We start from the raw sequence: 10470 nt of genomic DNA on the forward strand, positions 1-10470 counted from the left end.
GCATGACCATGCACATACATGATATGATGAGTATAGTGAGATTTAATTGGGCATTACGACAAAGTACATAGACCGCTATCCAAGCATGCATCTATGCCTAAAAAGTCCACCTTCGAGGTTATCATCCGAACCCCTTCCAGTATTAAGTTGCAAACAACAGACAATTGCATTAAGTATGGTGCGTAATGTAATCAATAACTACATCCTTGGACATAGCATAAATGTTTTATCCCTAGTGGCAACAGCACATCCACAACCTTAGAACTTTCTGTCACTGTCCCAGATTTAATGGAGGCATGAACCCACTATCGAGCATAAATACTCCCTCTTGGAGTTAAGAGTAAAAACTTGGCCAGAGCCTCTACTAATAACGGAGAGCATGCAAGATCATAAACAACACATAGGTAATAGATTGATAATCAACATAACATAGTATTCTCTATCCATCGGATCCCAACAAACACAACATATAGCATTACGGATAGATGATCTTGATCATGTTAGGCAGCTCACAAGATCCGACAATGAAGCACATGAGGAGAAGACGACCATCTAGCTACTGCTATGGACCCATAGTCCAGGGGTGAACTACTCACTAATCACTCCGGAGGCGACCATGGCGGTGAAGAGTCCTCCGGGAGATGATTCCCCTCTCCGGCAGGGTGCCGGAGGAGATCTCCTGAATCCCCCGAGATGGGATTGGCGGCGGCGTCTCTGGAAGGTTTTCCGTATCGTGGCTCTCGGTACTGGGGGTTTCGCGACGAAGACTATATGTAGGCGGAAGGGCAGGTGAGGAGGCCACACGAGGGGCCCACACAACAGGCCGGCGCGGCCAAGGCTTGGGCCGCGCCGCCCTAGTGTGGCGCCACCTCGTGGCCCCACTTCGTCTCTCCCTCGGACTTCTGGAAGCTTCGTGCAAAAATAGGACCCTGGGCGTTGATTTCGTCCAATTCCGAGAATATTTCCTTACTAGGATTTCTGAAACCAAAAACAGCGAGAAAACGACAATCGGCTCTTCGAGCATCTCGTTAATAGGTTAGTACCGGAAAATGCATAAATACGACATAAAGTATGCATAAAACATGTAGATATCATCAATAATGTGGCATGGAACATAAGAAATTATCGATACGTCGGAGACGTATCAATTAGCTTCGATTCCTCTTGCTGAAACTAGGAACCCGAGAAGTTCTTCCGCGGGAACGCCAAAAGAGCACTTTATCGGGTTCAGCTTGAGGCGGAACTTGTCAAGGTTTTCGAAAGTTTACTTTAAATCCTCGATCAATGTTGACCCATTCTTTGTTGTTATGACGACATCGTCTGATAAGGCACTATATAATACTGATAATTCCATTAAGACTGCAAGGTACGTGGTACCAGCTAGGCGACGCACTATCGCCCATGCCGACAAAGGTGTAAACTTGGATCAAGGAAAAAGCAATATTTCAGTTTTAAACTGCTCAGCTGAAGTACAGATTTTTCAAGAGGATGAGGTGAAGCCTACCTTCAGAACTCCATGCCAATATGTGATGATTGGTGCAATTAAAATCAAAGTCTGAATTGTTCCATTGTTTGCTATAAAGAAGAATTATAGACGTATTAGTAGTTTGTCAACAAGTACTAGTACTAGTATAATTCGTTTTCTTATTGCTTACTTGTGTTAGGAAAGGGCAAACTGAAGTTTGTAAAAGGATTGGACGTGCAAGCTATAAGCACGTTCGGACCTAGCCTAGTCCTTTTAGTATCCGAGTCCATGTTTTGGTCGGGCTTAGCCCAGTTTCGTTTACTATATAATCAGGTAGGAGCGCATTGTATTAGGGCAGACAATGTTTTGAGAGTTAAGAATACCAGAAAATCACCATGAGTTGCGGCGGCCAAATCCTATGTTCGTGAGTTGAAAACCCATCGTGGTTTGTTCCTATTTGCGTTGAATTGGAGAGCTGCTCCAGTTGTTACGTGATCTGCTCAAGATCATCCAGGTGCTTCCCGCGTGGGGTGGACTTGTTGTTTAGATTGGTTTGCATCTTCCGTAAACTAATCTGCTGGATCGTTCTATTGCTGCTACTTGTTGCTACTACTAAATTTTGCAAGTTCTTGCTGCTGCTTGTTCCGTGAAAGATCGGAGAAATTCTCACGGCATCGATTTCAGTCATACGCCGTATCATTGTCAATGTACACTTGTACGTTTTTGCCAATCTGTGTTCCAAGACACTTCTGCATCATCCGCTGATATGTTGCTCTCGCGTTTTTCAGACCAAAAGGCATTGTTCTGTAGCAGAACACGCCATAAGATGTTATGAACGCTGTTTTGACCTCGTCATCTTCTTTTAGTCTGATCTGGTTATAACCAGAATATGCATCCAGGAAGGAAAGACGTTCACATCCTGCCGTAGAGTCGATAATTTGATCGATCCTTGGGAGGGGAAAGTGATCCTTTGGACAGTGTTTATTGAGACACGTGAAGTCGACACACATGCGAAGGACTTTCGTGTTTTTCTTCGGGACCAGCACTGGGTTAGCTACCCACGTGGCCTCTGTATGTAACTCTTTGATAAAACCAGCTTCTCTGAGTCGATCAATCTCTGACAGCATGGCTTTGCGGTTTGGTTCCGAAAAACGCCGCAAAGGTTGTTTAATTGGTCTCGCTATTGGATCCAAGTTTAGGTGGTGCTCGGCAAGTTCCCTGGGTACTCCTGACATGTCAGCTGGACACCATGCGAAGATTTTCCAGTGCTCACGGAGGAACTCGACGAGCGCGCTTTCCTATGCGAGGTCCATGTTTGCTGCAATGGACGTCGTTTTCTTGGGATCTGTCGGGTGAATCTGTATTTCCTTAGAATCCTTGGTAGTGTTAAAGGTTGGCTCCCTGAGTGGCCTTCCTACATCTGGCAACACATCATAGTGAGTTGTTAGCCTTGACGCAATATATTCTGCTTGCATCCCGAAAGTTTCTGACAGTCAATGAAAGTCCTTGTCGTATTTATCAGCTAACGCGAAACTGCCTTTGACTGTAATCGGTCCCTTGGGTCCAGGTAACCTCCACAACAAGTATGTGTAGTGCGGTACCGCCATAAACCTGGCATACGCTGGTCGTCCCAACAAAGCGTGATATTGAGACGGGAAATCTACGACTTCGAACTCCAGCCTTTCTATCCTGTAATTTTCTTAGGTTCCGAACTGAACGTCGAGATTGATCTTCCCCAGCGGATAACTTGTCTTGTCTGGCGTGATACCATGGAAACGTGTGTCGGTTGACTTTAGGTTCGCCACGGTATGTTCATCTTCCTTAGTGTATCTGCATACATAAGGTTTAGACTGCTGCCTCCATCTATGAATACTCGAGAAACATCGAATCCTGCGATCACCGCTGGTAAGATAAGTGCCGATTGCCCTGGTCGAGGAACTTGCTGCGGGTGATCCGCTATTGTGAAGCCAATGTCCTGTCCCGACCAATTCAGGTACTCAATCGTTGGTGGACGCATCTTCTCTGCCATGAACACTTGACGCGATATTACTTTCTGAGCCCTGTTAGATGGCCGAGCTTTCTGAATCATCGAGACCGCACTATTGGTGTCGATGTAAGGAGGTGGATTTGGAGCTGCCGCTATTTGCAGCTGATGTCTATTTGCATCTGTAATTGCGGGAGGAGGCGGAAGGTGAATCTCACTCCATGGCCCCTGGGGGTTTCTATTCATTGCTTGCGTATTGGCTTGCCCTGCAAATCTCAGCATTGCTTGAAAATTTCGACAGTCCTTCTGCAGATGTCCTGACTGCCTCTTTCCATTATTGTCGAGGTAAAAATGCATCTGACACGGTCCGTTCATCATATCCTCGGGAGATACATATGGTCTCTGGAACCTTGGTCCACTATTTTGTCTATTGTTACGGGAATCGTCTCTGTTGTCGCCTCGCTGCTCACTACTCCTTTGATAATCATCTCGATTGTTTCCTCGAAACCCAGCCGATATTTGGCCAGGAGCATCATAACTCGAGAACTGTCGAGGGAATCGTCGTCTATTTTGAAAGTTTCGACTGCGGTTCTCCTCTGGCGACCTATGTCGTTTGTTGTGGACAGCATCTTCTCCATCTGCCCACCTGTTCGCTATTTCCATTAATGCTGATATTGTCCTTGGGTTGGTTCTCCCCAAATCTTCGACAAAATCTCTCCGTCGAATTCCTGCCACAAACGCATCTATTGCTCTCTCGTCAGATATGTTCTCTGCCGAGTTTTTGATAATATTCCACCTCTGGATGTACTTTCTCATTGATTCATCATACTTTTGCCTGCACGCCCTCAGCTCTTCTAGTGATGCGGGTTTTTTACATGTGGATCGGAAATTCTTCACAAAGATGTCCTCGAAACTATCCCAACTGTCGATGGACCCTGGAGGTAGCTTCTTTATCCATGATCGTGCGGCTCCACTCAAGTGTACTTGGATGCTCTGCATGGCTGTTGCTCTGGTTCCACCTATCAGCTTCACTGCCTCGAGATAATCAACTAGTCAATCCTCGGGATCTTGTAAACCATCGAATTTTTTGAAATGGTCGGGTAACTTAAATCTTGATGACACCCGAGTTTTTCGGACTCGTCTCGTAAAGCACGGGAGTCCACACATATCTTCTTCATCAACTTCTGGTGAATGCTGATGTTCCTTTCTGTCCTGTCGCGCTCTATCCACCCTTGCCTGAGTTGATGCGTCTCTTGCCCCACTCGCTCTCGGCGGATCCTGAACTGCTGCAGTAGGTCGCGGACTATTTTTCCTTGCAGGTCCTTCGGGAGGTGTAGTTACGAACGCCGTTCCCATGGCACCAACTCCTGCCATGGCCATGTTATACAACACTTCCCTTGGATCTCCAGGAGGTGGCCTGGACGCGAGGATGAAAGCTTGCTTCGCCATGTATCCAGCTTCTGGTGTTTTGGGAATAATATTCCCCCTCGTGTCGATCGACATAAAAGACATGTCGAGGTTTTGAACTAAGTTCACTCTGTCAGCCTCAGGTATGGTTTGCAGCCGAGATCTTGCTCTGTTTCGAGCTTCTCTGAGACTATCTCCCGATGTTCCTGATTGTCGACTTAGCTCCGCCCTTCGCCTGCTTGACGCGGAAGCTGCCTCCCTTCTCCTATTCAGGGCAGCTGTCTCTTTTTCTAATTCTCTTCCAACACGGGCGAGTCTGTATTGGTATGCTTGTAATTCTTCCGCCGTAGCAGTTGTGGTCATTGGTTCTGTACCATCCATGGCCCTTGCGGCTCTATCCCACGCTTCTTGTGGGAGTTGAACCCTTAGACGCGGTGTAGGCCCGACATATTTGGTGCCTAAACCTCGCCTGAGATCAGCGGGATCAACATATGGGTTTCCCACATCGTCGAAAGTCTCTGATGTCTCCGGCTCTGCTCGGCTTGTATCTCCAATTGCATAAATTTGATGGTCTTTTGAACTTTGAAATTTGTCGGGATTGGCGATGCCATCATATAGATCGGCGAAGACCTCCCCAACAGCAATGGATCTGTCGATGAAGTTGAAACTGTCGATGCTGTCTGAGTCACTGCTTATATCAGAGTCCACAGATGACTCGAAGGACATGTCGCCAAAGATCTTGGCGAGCTTTTCGCTTGCCACAGTGTTGATGAAGCGTGGCGGCGAAATCTCCTCGTCGCCTGACTCGATTGATGTCGTTGAATCCGAAAAGTCGGGATCGACCGCTGATAATCCCGACGAGATCGGAACTTTGAGACGATACGATCCTTCCTTCTCGACCCGGAGGTGGAACTTTCCGAACATCATCTCCATGGGCTCCTCTTGATACGCATATGCATCCAGACGGGAGGGCGGGTGAGGAACAAAATCGACTAGATCAGTTTCGATCCGTTTACCTCTATCCATCGCGTTGCTTGCTACCGACGAAGTTGACGATCTTGAACGTGCCATCGAGATCAGCTCCTTGTCGCCTCTAATCCCCACGGACGGCGCCAATTGACAATGGATTAACTTGTCAATGCCTACGTATTGTAGACTATGGTTTAGTTGGAAGTAGAGGGCAAGTAGATCTCGAAGGTTTCAGCCGAAAAGTACTCGACGATTAAGAAACTAGGGTTCTGTTGACAATGGATTCGATCCTTTCTTTGTCCCTCGACTCCCCCTTATATAGGAGGCAGAGCCGAGGATACCGTGTTACACAAGATTACAAATTCCGGGAGACTCTCTGAGTTCAATCCGCAAAGTTACAAGTCTATATTTCCTAATACAACTCTAACTTTCCTTAATACTAACTGGGCTTCTGAACTTCATATTCTCCGACTCGTGGGCCTTCAGTAAACCCCGAGTACCATCTTTGGCAGGCCCATTGGGGATGCCTAGTTCAATATGTTCATATGAAACAAATAACTAGTGTAGAATAATTGCCATAGGATCTAAAATCTCCTGCACAATTCCTATACTAATCCTATGAATCGAGCAAGCCCTAAATTTATATAGTTCCTATTGGATTTGCCTTCAAGGTTCCTATAGGATTAGTTCATGTAGGATATGTTTATATGAATGAAATAACTAGTGTAGGAAAAATTCCCATAGGATCTAAATCCTACACAATTCATATACTAATCCTATGAATCAAAGAATCCCTAAATGCATGTAGACACTATAGCATCTAGATTTAAACAAATCTTAGAGGTCTATTTATAGACAAAGTGAGTACTCCCTCTGGTTCAAAATAATTGTCCAAAAATAGATGCATCTAGACATGTTTTAGTGTGTAGATACATCCATTTTTAGGCAATTATTTTGAACCGGAGGGAGTACTAGATTTGGGAGTATTAGATTTGGATGCAGTAGAGTCATTGTTTTTAATAGAACATTGACCATACATTTAAAAAAATGGAATTATATGTCAAGCTAAATTGTTTGATTCATATCGAAAGTAAATTTCCAAGGTTTCTTTTTTTTGTCACAGCTGGTTGACCAAATTTACGGCCAAACTCCTGAATCGATGACATAAATAAGACCAAAGGGGGGGGTAGTAAACATAAATTGGTCTCAACTTCGCATGATACCTTGCTATTCATCAATGGGCATCAAACCTGAGTGCGAAGTCCATGTATGCTATTTACGGAGTACTTTCATTGTGTGGAGAAGAGGATACACATTATTTCCCGTGACACATAAAGGATATGAGTAGTAGTAATAAATTCCTAGCTATTTTACAGTACTCCGTATCTGATTTTTTGCAACATATAGAATGATGGGTCGATCATGAAAAGTACCTCCCATCGTGTGTCTAAATAAATTCAAACAAAACAATATGATATTCCCCGTGTACCCATCGCGGTACTACAAATGACCAAATTAACACGGGAAAGTGTGTTTATTTTCGGGTCGGTGCAGGGTACTTTCGGAATTGTCCTTTACCCCCTCCGCACCTCTACAATAGTACTTTCTTGCCATTACCCGAACTACACTCCTTCCTCACTAGCTTCTCACTCTTGTCCCTAAAAAAAGCTCTCATTCATGGGGAACCACTCCTCTCACCCACTTCCATGGCCACCGTGTCGAAATATCCCCGCCGGACTTCCACGGCGTTCTCGCCACACCACGAATCCATATGGTCCTCATCATCTAGTCTACCGTAGCCGCTTTGCTCCCATCCACCCTACCGGATCTAGGGCACCGATTCCCTGGTCCATCTCACATGTCCAGATCTGCTTCATCCTCGACCACCGGACCGGATCTAGTTTACCCAGTGCCCCCTCCACCCCACCGTTCCAGCCTCACCGACGACGTCGTGCACTGCCCTGGATTTGCTTCACCGTCGACCACAACACCGGATCTTGTTCACCCACGCCGACGTGTTCTGCACCGGATCCGCTTCACCGACGCTCTTGTCCACCGCGCCGTAGCCTTAATCGACCTCCCCAAATCGGCTTCACCGCCGAGGCACCGACAGCTATCGCAACCGCTTCACCAACTTCGATCGCACCATGCCTGATGCGCTTCACCGACCTCGCCGTTCATGGCACCGGATCTGCTTCTGCCACTATCTCGTCCACCGCACCGAAGCCTTCCAGTACCGCCCTAGACCTGCTTCCCCGACGACGACAACCAAACCAACTTCAGCAACCTCGGCGATCTGGACGTGACCGGCATCGACAACAACGATGCTTAGATGCCGCACCCATTTAGGTAACCATATATCTGTTCCCGTTTTGTTGTGTTAGCATTATAGTTGGTTGAAGCTTGTTTGCATGAACTGTATTTGTTTATTCGTGTTACTTACCAACTAGCAAGCCACTCCGCATGTTACCCTTTGTACTACTCCCTCTGATCCATATTAGTTGGAACCAATATAGATGTATCTAGACATATTTTAGTTGTAGATACATCCATAGGCACTGGACATGATAGTTCTCTACGTTACATACCCAGTCATTGAACACATTGGTTTTCATTCAATGCTCTACATGTTGACAAGTGATGCCTTTATAATTCGATTCATTCTACGCAAGTCACATCCTGCTACGATCTAATTCATGCCAAATTTTAAGTCATTGCACCTGTTGATTTGCATTCCTGCTCTACAAGTTCACAAGTGATGCCATTATTAGTTCCTGCATGGCATCGATCTGCTGTCCTGCAGTACAAATTTATTTGAACTCGTCACAGTAGCTACTTCGATAATAATTTTATGTGCCATCTGGTTCTTCTAAAGCTACAGTATTAACTTGTTTCTCTTACTTGGCATGGTGCTCATATATGGAATGCTGAACATATTTGTGTGCATTCTCTCTTCTACAAGTTCACAGGGGATCCCACTATGTTCTGTTTCTGTTCCATCCTAAGCCCTAGCATTAACTATCCTCTATGTGTTGCTCATTACAGCTTTATATCCCGAAACAAATTGATTTGCATTCCCTTATCTACAAGATTATGAGTGATGCCATTATAACTCCTATCTGTTTTATTCCTAGCTATTATAGTAACATCCTGCTATTATTTAGTTCATGGCCAATTTTAAATAATTGCACATGTTGGTTCGCATTCCCTGCTCTATAGCTTTTGTCATCGTAACTTCTATTTTTGGTTTACATTCCCTGCTTTGTAGATCTAGCCATCATAACTTTATCTTGCTCAGTCGTTACAAAAATTATGACCTGCTACTATGTTGTTCGTGCCAATTTTTTACTCCATGAACATCTTGGCTTGCATTCCCTGTACTACAGGTGATGCAATTGTTTTGTATCTAGTTCGTCGTAAGCTAACAAAGTAAGGACTTAGTTCGGCATGCTATCACTCTGCTATCTGGCCTGTAGTACAAATAAACTTGTCATACTACTAGATAATAATTTTGTGTGCCATCTTGTTCTTCAAAGGCTGCAATATTGACTTGTTTCTCTTACTTGGCATGACGGTCACATATGGAATGCTGAAAATATTGGTTTGCATTCCCTCTTCTACAAGTTCATAGGTGATCCCACTATATTTTGTATCTGCTCCATCCTAAGCTCCAGCATTAACTATCCTCTACGTGTTGCTCATTACAAGTTTATATTCCGAAACATCTTGATTTGCATTCCCTTCACTATAAGTTCAGGAGTAGTATTTAGTTCACGACCAATTTGAAGTAATTGCACTTGGCACATGTTGGTTCACATTTCCTCCTCTTTAGCTTTTGCCATTGTAACTTCTATTTTTGGTTTACATTCCCTGCTCTGTATATGTAGCCATCATAACTTCATGTTGCTCAGTCGTTGTTACAAAATTTATAGCCTGCTACTATGTTGTTCTAGCCAATTTTGTACTCCCTGAACATGTTGGCTTGCATTCCCTGCACTAAGGTGATACCACTGTTAATTCTGTCTAGTTCGTCGTAAGCTAACGAAGTAAGGACTTAGTTCGGCATACTATCACTCTGCTATCTGGCCTGTAGTACAAATAAACTGTTCATACTACTAGATAATAATTTTGTGTGTCATCTTGTTCTTCAAAAGCTGCAATACTGACTTATTTCTCTTAGTGTGGCGCTCACGTAGGCCTGCCCGTGTGTATATATGCATGAACACACAGTCTAGGGAGAATCATGCCACATCGCTCACTATTTTTGGGGTTCAATGCATGAATACCACCGGGACGGAGGGAGTACTTAATTCTGTTTATCATGCTGGAACTCGTATATATAACTGATCGTGTCTTGATGTAGAGTAACAAATAGCTCCCTTCAGAAATAAGGGCAACATTGGACATCTTCAAGTGCAGCAACCAGGTGAGCTGCATGGGACTCGACAGTAGTAAGTCTACTGTTTCATTCTAGCGTGCTCTGTTATATTGGTTGTTGTTATGCGGCATGCCCTCTTTGTTTGCTTATTGGTAGTCTATATTAGCCCCATACCGGTAGACTATCTGTGCGCATTACAATAATATTGTTATAACGAGGAAATGATGAGTTCCAAATTCTTTGGCAAACAACATTGTAGTGTCTTTG

Source organism: Lolium rigidum, chromosome 2 (assembly GCF_022539505.1).
Source record: "Lolium rigidum isolate FL_2022 chromosome 2, APGP_CSIRO_Lrig_0.1, whole genome shotgun sequence".
Taxonomy (NCBI): domain Eukaryota; kingdom Viridiplantae; phylum Streptophyta; class Magnoliopsida; order Poales; family Poaceae; genus Lolium; species Lolium rigidum.